Source organism: Oncorhynchus masou, unplaced genomic scaffold (genome assembly GCF_036934945.1).
Source record: "Oncorhynchus masou masou isolate Uvic2021 unplaced genomic scaffold, UVic_Omas_1.1 unplaced_scaffold_610, whole genome shotgun sequence".
NCBI classification, from domain to species: domain Eukaryota; kingdom Metazoa; phylum Chordata; class Actinopteri; order Salmoniformes; family Salmonidae; genus Oncorhynchus; species Oncorhynchus masou.
In genome coordinates, this window is record NW_027012524.1 from 376283 (window position 1) to 392735 (window position 16453).

Consider the following 16453-nt stretch of genomic DNA (forward strand, 5'->3'; position numbering starts at 1 on the left):
GCGTCCCTCTCAGACCTGGGTCTCGCGGTGAGTCCCTCTCAGACCTGGGTCTCACGGTGCGTCCCCTCTCAGACCTGGGTCTCGCGGTGAGTCCCTCTCAGACCTGGGTCTCACGGTGAGTCCCCTCTCAGACCTGGGTCTCACGGTGAGTCCCCTCTCAGACCTGGGTCTCACGGTGAGTCCCCTCTCAGACCTGGGTCTCACGGTGAGTCCCTCTCAGACCTGGGTCTCACGGTGCGTCCCTCTCAGACCCGGGTCTCACGGTGCGTCCCTCTCAGACCTGGGTCTCACGGTGCGTCCCTCTCAGACCTGGGTCTCGCGGTGAGTCCCTCTCAGACCTGGGTCTCACGGTGCGTCCCCTCTCAGACCTGGGTCTCACGGTGAGTCCCCTCTCAGACCTGGGTCTCACGGTGAGTCCCCTCTCAGACCTGGGTCTCACGGTGAGTCCCTCTTAGACCTGGGTCTCACGGTGAGTCCCTCTCAGACCCGGGTCTCACGGTGAGTCCCTCTCAGACCTGGGTCTCACGGTGAGTCCCGTTCAGACAGTGAAGCATTCTACCTGCTCTACTATTACTGAACCTCAATTCCACCTCACAAAGTCTGCATTTCCTTCTCATTCAACTTCTCAAAGTATTGTCGTACAGTTCTGCTGTCGCTGGCCTTTCTCTGCCATTTGTCCAACTGTTAACGACGATGACGTAGCGGTGAAGAGTCGACCCCAAAATAAGTTGATTCCTTGACTCCTTGCATGTCGACTCCTATTTCAGGGGTGTCAAGATTCAATTCCGCCAGGAATCGACTCCTAAGATCCAGCATTTTTTTGGAATGGAGGAGATGTGATTGTTTTCATACTTCCGAGAACACAAAACCCTGGCATCTTTCATAGCGAGCTAGTGAGGGACGGAGCGAGAGGGCAGACAGTCAGAACCGTGCACTAGGCCTATCAGCAATCAAAAGTTGTAGCTCGCAACGGAATAATGTTGCTCACAATTTCTTGGCTTGCAATGTCTCGCAACCTCAGTAAAGCAACTGATCAGGATATGTGGGAACTCCTTCAAGACTGTTGGAAAAGTATTCCACGTGAAGCTGGTTGAGAGAATGCCAAGAGTGCGCAAAGCTGTCATCAAGGCAAAGGGTGGCTACTTTGAATAATCTCAAATATTTGTAGATTTGTTTACCATTTTTGGGGGTTATTACATGGTCCCATATGTGTTATTTCATAGTTTTGATGTCTTCACTATTATTCTACAATGTAGAAAATAGTTTAAAAAAATAAAGAAAAACCCTGGAATGAAAAGGTGTCCAAACTTTTGACTGGTACTGTATGTAGGTAGGAAGATTTTTAAAAAATTGTTGCTGAGTCTAAGTCACTCACACTGTCAACTGTGTTTATTTTCAGCAAACTTAACGTGTAAATATTTGTATGAACATAACAAGATTCAGCAACAGACAAACTGAACAAGTTCCACAGACATGTGACTAACAGAAATTGAATAATGTGTCCCTGAACATAAGGGGGTCAAAATCAAAAGTAACAGTCAGTATCTGGTGGCCACCAGCTGCATTAAGTACTGCAGTGCATCTCCTCCTCATGGACTGCCCCAGATTTGCCAGTTCTTGCAGTGAGATGTTACCCCACTCTTCCACCAAGGCACCTGCAAGTTCCCAGACATTTCTGGGGAGAATGGCCCTAGCCCTCACCCTCCGATCCAACAGGTCCCAGACGTGCTCAATGGGATTGAGATCCGGGCTCTTCGCTGGCCATGGCAGAACACTGACATTCCTGTCTTGTAGGAAATCACACACAGAACAAGCAGTATGGCTGGTGGTATTGTCATGCTGGAGGGTCGGGTCAGGATGAGCCTGCAGGAAGGGTACCACATGAGGGAGGAGGATGTCTTCCCTGTAACACACAGCGTTGAGATTGCCTGCAATGACAACAAGCTCAGTCCAATGATGCTGTGACACACCGCCCCAGACTATGACGGACCCTCCACCTCCAAATCGATCCGGCTCCAGACTACAGGCCTCGGTGTAACGCTCATTCCTTCAACGATAAACGCAAATCCGACCATCACCCCTGGTGAGACAAAACCGTGACACGTCAGTGAAGAGCGCTTTTTGCCAGTCATGTCTGGTCCAACGAGGGTGAGTCTGTGCCCATAGGCGACGTTGTTGCCAGTGATGTCTGGTGAGGACCTGCCTTACAACAGGCCTACAAGCCCTCAGTCCAGCCTCTCTCAGCCTATTGTGGACAGTCTGAGCACTGACGGAGGGATTGTGTGTTCCTGGTGTAACTCGGACAGTTGTTGTTGCCATTCTGTACCTATCCCGCAGGTGTGATGTTCGGATGTACCGATTCTGTGCAGGTGTTGTTAGACGTGGTCTGCCACTGCGAGGACGATCAGCTGTCCGTCCTGTCTCTCTGTAGCGCTGTCTTAAGCTTCTCACAGTACGGACATTGCAATTTATTGCCCTGGCCACATCTGCAGTCCTCATGCCTCCTTGCAGCATGCCTAAGGCACATTCACGCAGATGAGCAGGGACCTTGTGCATCTTTCAGAGTCAGTAGAAAGGCCTCTTTAGTGTTCTAAGTTTTCATAACTGTGACCTTAATTGCCTACCGTCTGTAAGCTGTTAGTGTCTTAACGACCGTTCCACGGGTGCATGTTCATGAAATGTTAATGGTTCATTGAACAAGCCTGGGAAACAGTGTTCAAACCCTTTACAATGAAGATCTGTGAAGCTATTTGGATTTTTACGAATTATCTTTGAAAGACAGGGTCTTGAAAAAGGGACGTTTTTTTTTTGCTGTGTTTATACACACAAAATACATGACCGAAGGTATGTTGACACATCGAACATTTCATTCCAAAATCATGGCCATAATGTGGAGTTGGTCCCCCCCTTGCTGCTGTAACAGCTTCCACTCTTCTGGGAAGGCTTTCCACTAGATGTCGGAACGCTGCTGCTATAACAGCCTCCACTCTTCTGGGGAGGTTTTCCACTAGATGTTGGAACGCTGCTGCTATAACAGCCTCCACTCTTCTGGGAAGGCTTTCCACTAGATGTTGGAACGCTGCTGCTATAACAGCCTCCACTCTTCTGGGAAGGCTTTCCACTAGATGTTGGAACGCTGCTGCTATAACAGCCTCCACTCTTCTGGGAAGGCTTTCCACTAGATGTTGGAACGCTGCTGCTATAACAGCCTCCACTCTTCTGGGAAGGCTTTCCACTAGATGTCGGAACGCTGCTGCTATAACAGCCTCCACTCTTCTGGGGAGGTTTTCCACTAGATGTTGGAACATTACTGCTGGGACTTGCTTCCATACAGCCACAAGAGTATTAGCAAGGTCGGGCACTGATGTTGGGGCGATTAGGCCTGGCTCGCAGTCAGTGTTCCAATTCATCCCAAAGGTGTTTGATGGGGTTGAGGTCAGGGCTCTGTGCACGCCAGTCAAGTTCTTCCACACCGATCTCGACAAACCATTTCTGTATGGACCTCTCTTTGTGCACGGGGGCATTGTCATGCTGAAACAGGAAAGGGGCCTTCCCCAAACTTTTGCCACAAAGTTGGAAGCACAGAATGGTCTAGAATGTCATTGTATTTTGTATGGTTAAGATTTCCCCTCACTTGCACTGGCCCAAACTATGAAAAACAGACCATTATTCCTCCTCCACCAGACTTTACAGTTGGCACTATGCATTGGGGCAGGTAGCGTTCTCCTGGCATACGCCAAACCCAGATTCGTCTGTCGGACTGCCAGATGGTGAAGCGTGATTCATCACTCCAGAAAACACGTTTCCACTCCTCCAGAGTCCAATGGCGGCGAGCTTTACACCACTCCAGCTAACCCTTGGCGTTGCGCACGGTGATCTTAGGCTTGTGTGCGGCTGCTCAACCACGGAAACCCATTTCATGAAGCTCCCGACGAACAGATATTGTGCTGACGTTGCCTCCAGAGGCAGTTTTAAACTCGGTATTGAGCGTTTCAACTGAGGACAGACGATTATTACGCATTACAGCACTCGACGGATCCCGTTCTGTGAGCTTGTGTGGCCTACCACTTCACGGCTGAGCAGTTGTTGCTCCTAGACTTTTCCATATCTCAATGACAGCACTTACAGTTGACCGGTGCGGCTCTAGCAAGGCAGAAATGTGACCAACTGACTTGTTGGAAAGGTGACATTCTATGACGGTACCACATTGAAAATCACTGAGCTCGTCAGTAAGGCCATTCTCCTGCCCGTGTTTGTCTATGGAGATTGCATGGCTGTGTGCTTGATTTTTTTTTTTACACCTGTCAGCAACGGGTGTGGCTGAAATAGCCGAATCCAATAATACTTTTGGCCAAGCAGTGGAACTTAGTTTTTACACTACTTGACTCACCTTAAAGAAGAGGAAGGCCGGGACTGAGGTAATAAGACTCACCTTAAAGAAGAGGAAGGTCGGGACTGAGGTAATAAGACTCACCTTAAAGAAGAGGAAGGTCGGGACTGAGGTAATAAGACTCACCTTAAAGAAGAGGAAGGTCGGGACTGAGGTAATCTCATATTTCTCTGATACCTCTGGCACTGCTTCTGCCTCCAGCTGGAAGACAGAGGAAGGGGTGGAGGGAGAGAGAGAGAGAAGGGAGGAAGGGAGAGAGAGAGAGAGAGAGAGAGAGAGAAGGGAGGAAGGGAGGGAGAGAGAGAGAGGAGGGAGGAAGGGAGAGAGAGAGAGGAGGGAGGAAGGGGTAGAGGGAGAGAGAGGAGGGAGGAAGGGGTGGAGGGAGAGAGAGGAGGGAGGAAGGGGAAGGGGTAGAGGGAGAAAGGGGTAGAGAGAGAGAGAAGAGGGTAGGAGGGAGGAAGTGATGGAGGGAGAAAGAGGAGGGTAGGAGGGAGGGAGGAAGGAAGAGAGAGAGGAAGGGATGGAGGGAGAGAGAGGAAGGGATGGAGGGAGAGAGAGGAAGGGATGGAGGGAGAGAGAGGAGGGAGGAAGGGATGGAGGGAGAGAGAGGAGGGAGGAAGGGATGGAGGGAGAGAGAGAGAGGAGGGAGGAAGGGATGGAGGGAGAGAGAGAGGAGGGAGGAAGGGATGGAGGGAGAGAGAGAGGAGGGAAGGAGGGAGGAAGGGATGGAGGGAGAGAGAGAGGAGGGAAGGAGGGAGGAAGGGATGGAGGGAGAGAGAGGAGGGAAGGAGGGAGGAAGGGATGGAGGGAGGGAGAGAGAGGAGGGAAGGAGGGAGGAAGGGATGGAGAGAGAGAAAGGACAAAGCAGGGAAAAGGAAGGGAGAAAGAGATGGAGTGAATGAGGGATCATCCACATAAATGTTGATACCCCTTTGTTCCCTTTCCAAGCCATCAAACAATGTCTGCATCCACACATGAAGAACCCCACTGCACCCCACTGAATTTCCCCTCAACACCAGGTTTATTTAGCCAGCAGGCATCACCCTTCAGGGAGAAAATAAAGCACACATTCACCACTTTGATATGTCTAACAAGCAAGACAAATGAGAGAGCAGAACAGCACCATCTCCTGCTCTGCTCGGGGTGCTGTGATCTATGATTGGTGATGGATAGTTGCTTTGTTCTTGACAGTGGTAATCCACCAGGATCAAATTAAAGGAACTGGTGTGACCACACACACCTCAAACTAACAGAGGAATAAAAACTAACAAGAGGAATAAAATAGTTCCAAGTTTTCATTTACTTTAAAATCATTAAATATTTATAAATATTTCTCACATGTTCAAGTCAATTCAATGTGTAAAAAACAATAGGCTTCATTTGAGGAAACACAATGATGTTTCTGATATTTTTTTATTTTTTTTATTTTACCTTTATTTAACCAGGCAAGTCAGTTAAGAACACATTCTTATTTTCAATGACGGCCTGGGAACAGTGGGTTAACTGCCTGTTCAGGGGCAGAACGACAGATTTGTACCTTATCCAATTTGTAAGTCGCTCTGGATAAGAGCGTCTGCTAAATGACTTAAATGTAAAAAATGTTATCAGCTCGGTGGTTTGAACTCGCAACCTTCTGGTTACTAGTCCAACGCTCTAACCACTAGGTCCTACACTGGAACACACACAAACAGGGCTTTTAAAGCTACACCGGAGCACCACAAACAGGGCTTTTAAAGCTACACCGGAGCACCAAACAAACAGGGCTTTTAAAGCTACACCAGAGCACCACACAAACAGGGCTTTTAAAGCTACACCAGAGCACCACACAAACAGGGCTTTTAAAGCTACACCGGAGCACCACACAAACAGGGCTTTTAAAGCTACACCGGAGCACCACACAAACAGGGCTTTTAAAGCTACACCGGAGCACCACACAAACAGGGCTTTTTCCTCCAGGCAGAGGAAAGAAAACAAACATTGATGCACAAATTGACCCAGAGAGATTGTTCAATCATATTTAGCGAGCACATATTGTAATCCATAAATCACTGACCCAGGCTGTCGCAGCCAGCCATTACAGACAGGCGATTACAGACTTCCCTTGTGTCCTGCCTGGAGCAGAACGCTGCTGTTGGCGTTCCTGATCCACGAGGCATTATGGCTGACAGACACTTACAGGCTATATGAACACAACCGACATCAACGCAGTGAAATACTGCTATGAGAATGGAAAAACACTAAATATTTATAGTAAAATGCTTGTTTCCATGTGACACGGGTAATAACAGTGCTATTGATTGGTCAGAGACAAGCGAGGCTGGTACAGGAACTGCAGACTCGTATATGTAGGAATATTGTTCATAATTTGGAGAGAAAAAATAACTTGAAACACGAATTAAGAAAAAAGCTGTTTTACAGTGTACAATATGTAGGATCAAATATCAAGCTACTGCTCGTCCAACTATTTATATATTCTTAATTCCATTCCTTTACTTCTGTGTGTTGTGTTTATTGTTGTGAAATTGTTAAGATATTACTTGTTGGATATTACTGCACTGTTGGGAGCTAGAAACACAAGCATTTCGCTACACCCGCAATAACATCTGCTAAACATGTGTATGTGACAAATAACGTTTGAGAAATAGCATGTGATTTAAAATGACACCATATTCCCTTATATGGGGCGGCAGGGTAGCCTTGTGGTTAGAGCGTTGGACTAGTAACCAGAAGGTTGCAAGTTCAAATCCCGAGCTGACAAGGTACAAATCTGTCGTTCTGCCACTGTTCCTAGACCAGTTAACCCACTGTTCCTAGACCAGTTAACCCCACTGTTCCTAGAACAGTTAACCCCACTGTTCCTAGACAAGTTAACCCCACTGTTCCTAGACCAGTTAACACACTGTTCCTCGACAAGTTAACCCCACTGTTCCTCGACCAGTTAACCCCACTGTTCCTAGACCAGTTAACCCCACTGTTCCTAGACCAGTTAACCCACTGTTCCTAGACCAGTTAACCCACTGTTCCTAGACCAGTTAACCCACTGTTCCTAGACCAGTTAACCCACTGTTCCTAGACCAGTTAACCCACTGTTCCTAGGCCGTCATTGAAAATAAGAATTTGTTCTTAACTGACTTGCCTAGTTTAATAAAATAAAGATAAAATTAAATATAGTTAGTGTACATAGAACATTGCACCTGTGGGCTCTGGTCAAAAGCAGTGAAGTATGAACAGAAATCTACATCTTCTAAAATCTCAGGATATAAAATAAATGTGGGAGAAAAAACCTTACAAATAAATAATAATATGACTAACTTGTGATCTACAGCAAAAGTGGACCACAAAACATATAAAATATTTAGCGTGCTTAATAACGGACAACAAACAAATATATATATATATAAAGATAAATAAATGTTAAATAAAATAAATAAAAAGTTAACTAGGCACTCAACGATATGTAAGGTGAACCATTTAAATAATCTTCCCATGAATCTCAGAACGGGATGGATCCTAAAGGTTTTAGATGTATTCTGGGTAATACCAATCCCCCCGCCCGAATACATCTGTTTTTTCTTAAGTTTGCTTGGCCATAATGTACCTTATTTGACCAAATAAAACTCTGAATTAAATGGAATGATTTACACCTTCCTAAGTGTGAGGGGGTTTAAACCTCAGTTTGTCCAACGGACAACCTCTTACAAATAAAAAAATAAGAACAATTGGATCTGGGGCTTTTGCAGTGACCTTATTACTGCCACACCGGCAGTCATGAGTCAAGTCAAATTCAAAAGTTCTACGTGACCGTTAAGTCATGGTAATCCCCTTTTATACACTCAGCACCTGCTTTGGTTGTACCCAACTTGCCAACTACCATCAGAACCTAATGGCCTGGTACTCAGGGCTCTACTGTCCCTCCATCAGGTTCTAATGGCCTGGTACTCAGGGCTCTACTGTCCCTACATCAGGACCTAATGACTTGGTACTCAGGGCTCTACTGTCCCTCCGTCAGGTCCTAATGGCCTGGTACTCAGGGCTCTACTGTCCCTCCATCAGGTCCTAATGGCCTGGTACTCAGGGCTCTATTGTCCCTCCATCAGGTCCTAATGGACTGGTACTCAGGGCTCTACTGTCCCTCTGTCAGGTCCGAATGGCCTGGTACTCAGGGCTCTATTGTCCCTCCATCAGGTCCTAATGGACTGGTACTCAGGGCTCTATTGTCCCTCCATCAGGTCCTAATGGCCTGGTACTCAGGGCTCTACTGTCCCTCCATCAGGTCCTAATGGAGTGGTACTCAGGGCTCTACTGTCCCTCCGTCAGGTCCTAATGGCCTGGTACTCAGGGCTCTATTGTCCCTCCATCAGGTTCTAATGGCCTGGTACTCAGGGCTCTACTGTCCCTCCGTCAGGTCCTAATGGACTGCTACTCAGGGCTCTACTGTCCCTCTGTCAGGTCCGAATGGCCTGGTACTCAGGGCTCTACTGTCCCTCCGTCAGGTCCTAATGGAGTGGTACTCAGGGCTCTATTGTCCCTCCATCAGGTCCTAATGACCTGGTACTCAGGGCTCTACTGTCCTTCCATCAGGTCCTAATGACCTGGTACTCAGGGCTCTACTGTCCTCAGCGATGCTGTTGGCTCATTGATCGTGCAGGGCGGCTTACAGTTAGCCTACAATTAGTGAATTTGTATTTCAATAGTCTAGTAATAGGGAACGTTTTATATTTTTTCCATAATTAAATTGGGTGACATATTACCTTTAGCTATACAGAATATCAATATCTCACCGCTGTGCATTTCCATCTCCTCCTCTCTCGCCTTTACTCCTTCCCAGAGCGCACAGACGGGCTGTCAACAGGTTAGTGAAAAGGGTTTCCTTGCGAACAGATTTTTACTTTGTTTCACTGCAGGAACAAGGTTGGAGGGCCCGTGGCTGACAGAGTTTGGGTGGAATATCACTGGGTAGCTGCAGGAACAAGGTTGGAGGGCCCGTGGCTTACAGAGTTTGGGTGGAATATCACTGGGTAGCTGCAGGAACAAGGTTGGAGGAAATAAGTGGCTTACAGAGTTTGGGTGGAATATCACTGGGTAGCTGCAGGAACAAGGTTGGAGAGCCCGTGGCTTACAGAGTTTGGGTGGAATATCACTGGGTAGCTGCAGGAACAAGGTTGGAGAGCCCGTGGCTTACAGAGTTTGGGTGGAATATCACTGGGTAGCTGCAGGAACAAGGTTGGAGGGCCCGTGGCTTACAGAGTTTGGGTGGAATATCACTGGGTAGCTGCAGGAACAAGGTTGGACAGCCCGTGGCTTACAGAGTTTGGGTGGAATATCACTGGGTCGCTGCAGGAACAAGGTTGGAGAGCCCGTGGCTTACAGAGGTTGGATGGAATATCACTGGGTAGCTGCAGGAACAAGGTTGGAGGGCCCGTGGCTTACAGAGGTTGGGTGGAATATCACTGGGTCGCTGCAGGAACAAGGTTGGAGGGCCCGTGGCTTACAGAGTTTGGGTGGAATATCACTGGGTAGCTGCAGGAACAAGGTTGGAGGGCCCGTGGCCTACAGAGTTTGGTGGAATATCACTGGGTAGCTGCAGGAACAAGGTTGGAGAGCCCGTGGCTTACAGAGTTTGGGTGGAATATCACTTGCCGGGCAGCGACAACATGCCAACAGTGGAGTGAAATAAGTGTTGTTATATTTATTTCTCAGCTGCTCATATTATGCTCTGCTTTAAAACCCAAGTATCCGACAAAACGGACTGGTGAGAAAGCTGGCGGGTCCCCATTCACTATTAGAGTACAGATAACGTGTATTTCCCCCTGGTCCTGCCCCCTGTTTCTGATCCTTCCCCCTGCTCCCTGCCCCCTGATAATGGGCCATTCTAAATCGAAAGTCCTTTTCCATATTAGTGAAGACCAGATTAAATTGAGAATAGTCTGGTGGGTGAAAATATGACCACTTGATGAGAGAACAGCTGTGCAGCCGGAGGCAAGGAACAAGAGCACAAGCTTTTTCCCTCAACTCATCAATAGTCTATTGTCCCATCATGCAGCCTATGTATGTGTTGATTTCTAAGACGGTCTAAAGTGTGTATCATTCACAACTACAGCTGCTAAATAACTCTAAATCTGGTGTTTAGGACCTGTTTCAAATGGTCACTTTTACCCTCAACAGAGCCACTTCCTATTTTTTATGGTTGAAATAGCCACTACCAAAGTAAAAATAAATAAATAAATAAATATATATATATATATATATATATATATATATATATATATATATATATATTAATTAGTATGTTCAATAGAAACAAAGGCATTTTAATGAATCATATGAAGAGGCCTTGGTCCTCCTTTCTTCTTTTGATGAGCAATTTACCCCTTTTACCAAAGAGCCCCTTCTATCTACCATAATGTACTATAATGTACCATAATGTACCTTAGTAGCGCTTCCCTGCCTCCTCTTTCTACTACCAAAGAGACCCTTCTGTCTACCATAATGTACCATAATGTACCATAATGTACCATAATGCACCATAGTAGCGCTTCCCTTCCTCCTCTTTCTACTACCAAAGAGCCCCTTCTATCTACCATAATGTACCATAAGGTGCCATAATGTACCATAATGTACCATAATGTACCATAGTAGCGCTTCCCTTCCTCCTCCTTCTACTAGTTATAGCCACTTCCTATGTTCACTCCTTCCTCCTCCTTCTACTAGTTATCCATAACGGGAAACACATCCGTCTTCATGTACTCAGATAACGTCAATGATATTCTTCTTACTACTAAATCATATGATATAAAATAACAGCACAGGAATTATAAATATATATAGTCTGCTTATAATGAACTAGCGGACTTTGGCACGGAGCAGAATCAGATCACAGCCAGTAGACCAACTCATATTCTGTTCTTCTGAAATACATTTCCTTCATATCATCACGTTTCTTTAGACCAGAATCTAAATAAATCCTGGATTTATTGTGACGGTGTAATATCACAGTTATTTATGAGACCTTTTTGTTTCATGTGATGCTCCAGTGGCTTGTATGGTGGAGGCCTGGAGATGCTCAACGTGTTGAATAACTGGCTGACAGACTGTCATGACGTCCACAGGCAGAACCAAGACTTAAAAATAACTGATGTTGGAGGGAATTTTGGACCTTAACTAACAAAATAACTTGTATGCTTAAATTCAGTACAAACTAAAAATGTACAGAATTCATTTATACAAAGAGACAAAACTCATAAATTCTACAGCACAACGGCAGAGTCATGTCTTTAAGTGTAAAACTAATTAATGACTCAATAATTACATGCCTTCTGGGAATGTTATGATGTCATAAAGGGATGGGCGGAGACAGGAAGTTGGCCGTCAGAACTATTACAGTGTAAATGTACTGTTAATTCATCTGTCTGTATATTTTACAACATGTCAGATTAGGGGGCAGTGAGATGCCCGATGGGCTGTACTATACTCTTCTCGTTAACTATGTTGAAAACACGCATATTTCAAACCTGGAAATCAAGCAATACTCCATTGTTAAGACAATGGAAAAATCATGTGCTTCATTATCTACACATTGAAAGAGCGTGGGCGATGGATGGGAAACAAAATGGCAGAGAGTAGAGAACAGGTGGTTCTGGCAAGGAGTGATGTTGTTCATGTTTGTCTATATCATTATTTAGGATGCTTAAGACAGAAGCTTATACTATACTGAATAAAACAATTTAACAGTGCAGAAAGTGTGGTTTCACATTTTAAAAATCTTTTTTTTTTAAGTGTGCCTTCTAACGGGATTCGACCTCACGACATTCAATTACCTGACTGTCCCCATAGTTCCCGACTCTACCTGCTACACTACCGGTCAGCTGAAACTATATTTGTAAGTATGGTGTCCAATAGAGGTCAGTGTGTTTGAAAGCAGCTTTGAGTAGAAGAAAACACCAGAACCACGGCGAAATCAGTGGGATCTCACAGTCTGCAACACACGGTTTGAAAAAGCAAGTGGGCGGCAGGGTAGCCTAGTGGTTAGAGTGTAGGGGCGGCAGGTAGCCTAGTGGTTAGAGCGTTGGACTAGTAACCGGAAGGTTGCAAGTTCAAATCCCCGAGCTGACATGGTACAAATCTGTCGTTCTGCCCCTGAACAGGCAGTTAACCCACTGTTCCTAGGCCGTCATTGTAAATAAGAATTTGTACTTAACTGACTTGCCTGGTTAAATAAAGGTAAAATAAAATTAAAAAGTGATCAAATGATGCTTCGGATATTGATGACTCACTTCTGAAAAAGTGATACAAAGTTAGCTGCTTAGCAATTTGCTTCAAAGCTCCGGTATCTAATTCAACATCACTACATGTAACCTCCATCACAAGGTATAGTATGTGTATCATCATCATGTAACCTCCATCATGTGTATAGTATGTGTATCAGGCATCATGTAACCTCCATCACAAGGTAGAGTATGTGCATCATGTAACCTCCATCACAAGGTATAGTATGTACCTTGATAAACATGGTGTGTTTGTACTCCTTTGCCAGCTCTCCCATCACATCGTTCATCTGACTGCACTGAGGGGCCCATGCTGCCTGGAAGTGGACCACCGTCAAGAACCTGGTGGAACAGAGAAGTCCCATTAGATTGGAACGGAGTTGGTCAGTGATCTCGTGCATGATCATCGTTGTATGGGAAGTAAGAATGAATCAGTTAGCTTGGCCTATTGATGGTAGACAGTAGCTGGCAAGTGTGCATGCGTGTCCTACATCTTTAGTGCACCGGTGAGGCTCAAAGAAGAGACAGGTGTCAGATCTCAGCATAGCAATAATAGGTCTAAAACAGCACAACTTTATAGTGACCCACAGATTCACATACTAAAGATGGAGGACATTCATGCACACTTGCCAGCTACTGTCTACCATCAATAGGCCGAGCTAAATGACATCCGTTCATTCTTACTTCCCATACAACGATGATCATGCACGAGATCACTGACCAACTGAACATCACATGACTAGGACACTGGATGCCAACAGGTCTTCTGGAATTAAACATTATTTTTATAGCCTACTTGTAAATGATGGATTTCAAAAGCATAATGGACCTAGTTAGCAACCTAATTCTGAGATGGGCAGGCGCCTGATGTTATGTAGGATAACAGTAGTCACGTCTGATAAAAAGAGGTTAATCTCTCCCTTTCATATAAGGGCTAAACCTAACGTTACATTATCAGGCATCGAATATAATGTCTGCCTAATAGAAGAGATCGCCGAGTCCTGCCATATCGTGACAAGAAATCCACATGAGTTCAAGACACAATAGCCTGACTGTTTATACCAGGTAACACACATCAGCGTGTACAATGATCAATTACATTCACACCATGTACAATAAACATGTATGTTATTAGCTAGCATTCAAAAGCAAATATCCGCTAAAATAGCAAGCTAGTTAGTTGCACTTTCATTTGGAGCAGCTAGACAACATTAACTAGTTAACATTCCCTCTAACATGGGGATGCTACATCACGCTAGCAAACGCTAGATTTCGATATAGCAGAAAAGTAGCTATCACAGTAAGCTAAATATCACACGGGGCCTATTTGAATGAAAATCATTCAATGGCTAATGGCTTCAATGTCATATTATGAAATAATACACATACTTGCCAGCCTTTGATAGCAAGTCCTCAAACTGCTGCGAGGATGTTGCCTCCACTAAAGTCGCCATGTTTTCAGACGTGTGTAATCGCTCACCGAGTGATTGTGTTCTATGTGGATTTCCAGAAGACACAAACCTTACTGTTCTTTCAGACGTGTGTAATCGCTCACCGAGTGATTCTGTTCTATGTGGATTTCCAGAAGACACAAACCTTACTGTTCTTTCAGACGTGTGTAATCGCTCACCGAGTGATTCTGTTCTATGTGGATTTCCAGAAGACACAAACCTTACTGTTCTTTCAGACGTGTGTAATCGCTCACCGAGTGATTCTGTTCTATGTGGATTTCCAGAAGACACAAACCTAACTGTTCTTTCAGACGTGTGTAATCGCTCACCGAGTGATTGTGTTCTATGTGGATTTCCAGCTGATACAAACCTTACTGTTTATGCTTGTTAACGCTGAGCTGAACCGAGGGTCGGAACGCAATATCATGGTTAATATGAAAAACCCAGTGAAACCCTGCGCTAGATATGGGTCTGAAAACGTACCTCCATGCAGGGGGTGGGATATGCCACTGTGCTCCCTAATGCGGACTACAGTGGCATCTCACATCCCATGCATGGAGGTACATTTTCCCGAACCATATCTCACCTGGCTCCAAAGTGAATGTAACGATGACTTTGTTCCGACCCCCGTGCAGCTCAGTGTAAACAAGCTAATGGTACAGTCGGTATATTCTAGCAACTATATGGATGGAACGAGACATAACTACCAACACAGTGTCGGTCTATGACTGATCTATGAACTCAAATTAATAAAATAACCAACATGTAAAATATAATTATAATGGAGAAAATGTGTTGAGCATGCATTTGGTAGGGGGGGGGGGGTAATTTGTCCTCATATTCTACAAATAAATAAAATCAATCGTATTTAATAAAGCGCTTTTTTACATCAGCCACTGTCACAAAGTGCTGTACAGAAAGGCCCCCCGCTACTTGGAAACGGGGACGACACTTTGAAGAGTCAGAAGCAGAGAAATCAAGAGGACGGTTGTCGTGTCCTTGCGGTAGAAAAGCGAACTGAAAGTGAAATAGTGAACCAGCGAACAAGGTAGCCAGAGATTGAACCGTTTTGTAGCCACTTCTCTCGTTGCAATTTCATTGATATCGCAGCCGGACGTTTCTGAAAAGACCTCGTTAGTATTGAACTAGTTAGCGACACTGGACGTGTTGTATATGTTTGCTTGCCAGATATCGAACGTTACTGTTACCGTTTGACATTTTGTTATTAAATTCAGTCGATAGATACTAAAACTAGGTGTAATAATCTTCCACAACCATGGAATATATGACACCCCTCCAGAAGAAGAGACGCCACGAAGGAGACCTTCAAAACCGGAAAGATTGCCAAGCGGTATGACGGTAACCGGCCTTATTAAAAACGAGTTTATAGCCTTGAAACCCGACGTTGAATTGCATTGAACGATTAACGATGAAATACGATTCTATTCAACAACATTGTGGATTGAAGAGAGGCCGTGAGAGGAAACTTCCCTGATTCAAGCGCTCATTTCTGTCCGGCGAAGAATTCAATGCAATTCAACGTCGGGTTTCCAATGTTAAACAGTAACCTTTTGCTTTAGTGGAAACATTATTGCTATTGGTGTATTTCTATAGTTTAGCTAACACCAGTCTAGCTATCTGGCTATTGAAATAGCTGTCCAGTTGGCTTGTTGCTATTTTTAGGCTAAATCATTTAATAGTGATTGATTGGTTATCACGTGTGCATGTATTTGTGATTGCTCCTCGTTTAGCCAACCTTGCATGGATATTTGGTTGTATGGGAGCTAGCTAAGCTAAGCTAACTCAATGGGAACTAACGTGTTTACAAAATGTAGAAGCACGTGTAACTATGAATACGTGCTACACAGTCTCTCGTGAAGAAACGCTCTCTTAGTACATTAGTTAAGTGCACGCATGCCTATAACCACTTAGCTAACCGGATCGATCATTACCTGTCACGTTATACAACTATGCTGCATTGTTTGAATCCTCAGAAACGACTGTGCAACGGAGCGGGAGTCTGCGTCCAGGTTGAACATGGCGGGATGGTGACTGACGGTGCCATGCAACAGCAGGGTGTCCCAAACAGCGGTCTCGGCATCAACCACCCAGCTTCTAACATGGTAGATATGCGTATTAAATTATTTTGGAATATATACTTTTTATTTTTTTGCGTATTCAACTATTTTGGATACTTTTGTTGCTACAATCTAGGCCTATATTTGAAAGGAGTTGGCCTCCAACATGCATTGCAGGAGTGTTTTTACGGTCCATGTTTTCCTCCTTGAATGATGACGCCAGAGTAGTAATAAAGGTTCATAGGTCAAGCAGTAAGGGACACGAGGCGT

The 16453-nt window shown here is 45.1% G+C and overlaps 1 pseudogene; it reads right to left on the minus strand.

The window, feature by feature from the left end:
• LOC135536391 (glutaredoxin 3-like) overlaps window positions 1-14218 on the minus strand; it is a 53185-nt pseudogene extending 38967 nt beyond the window's left edge.
• Window positions 14219-16453: the final 2235 nt, after the last annotated feature.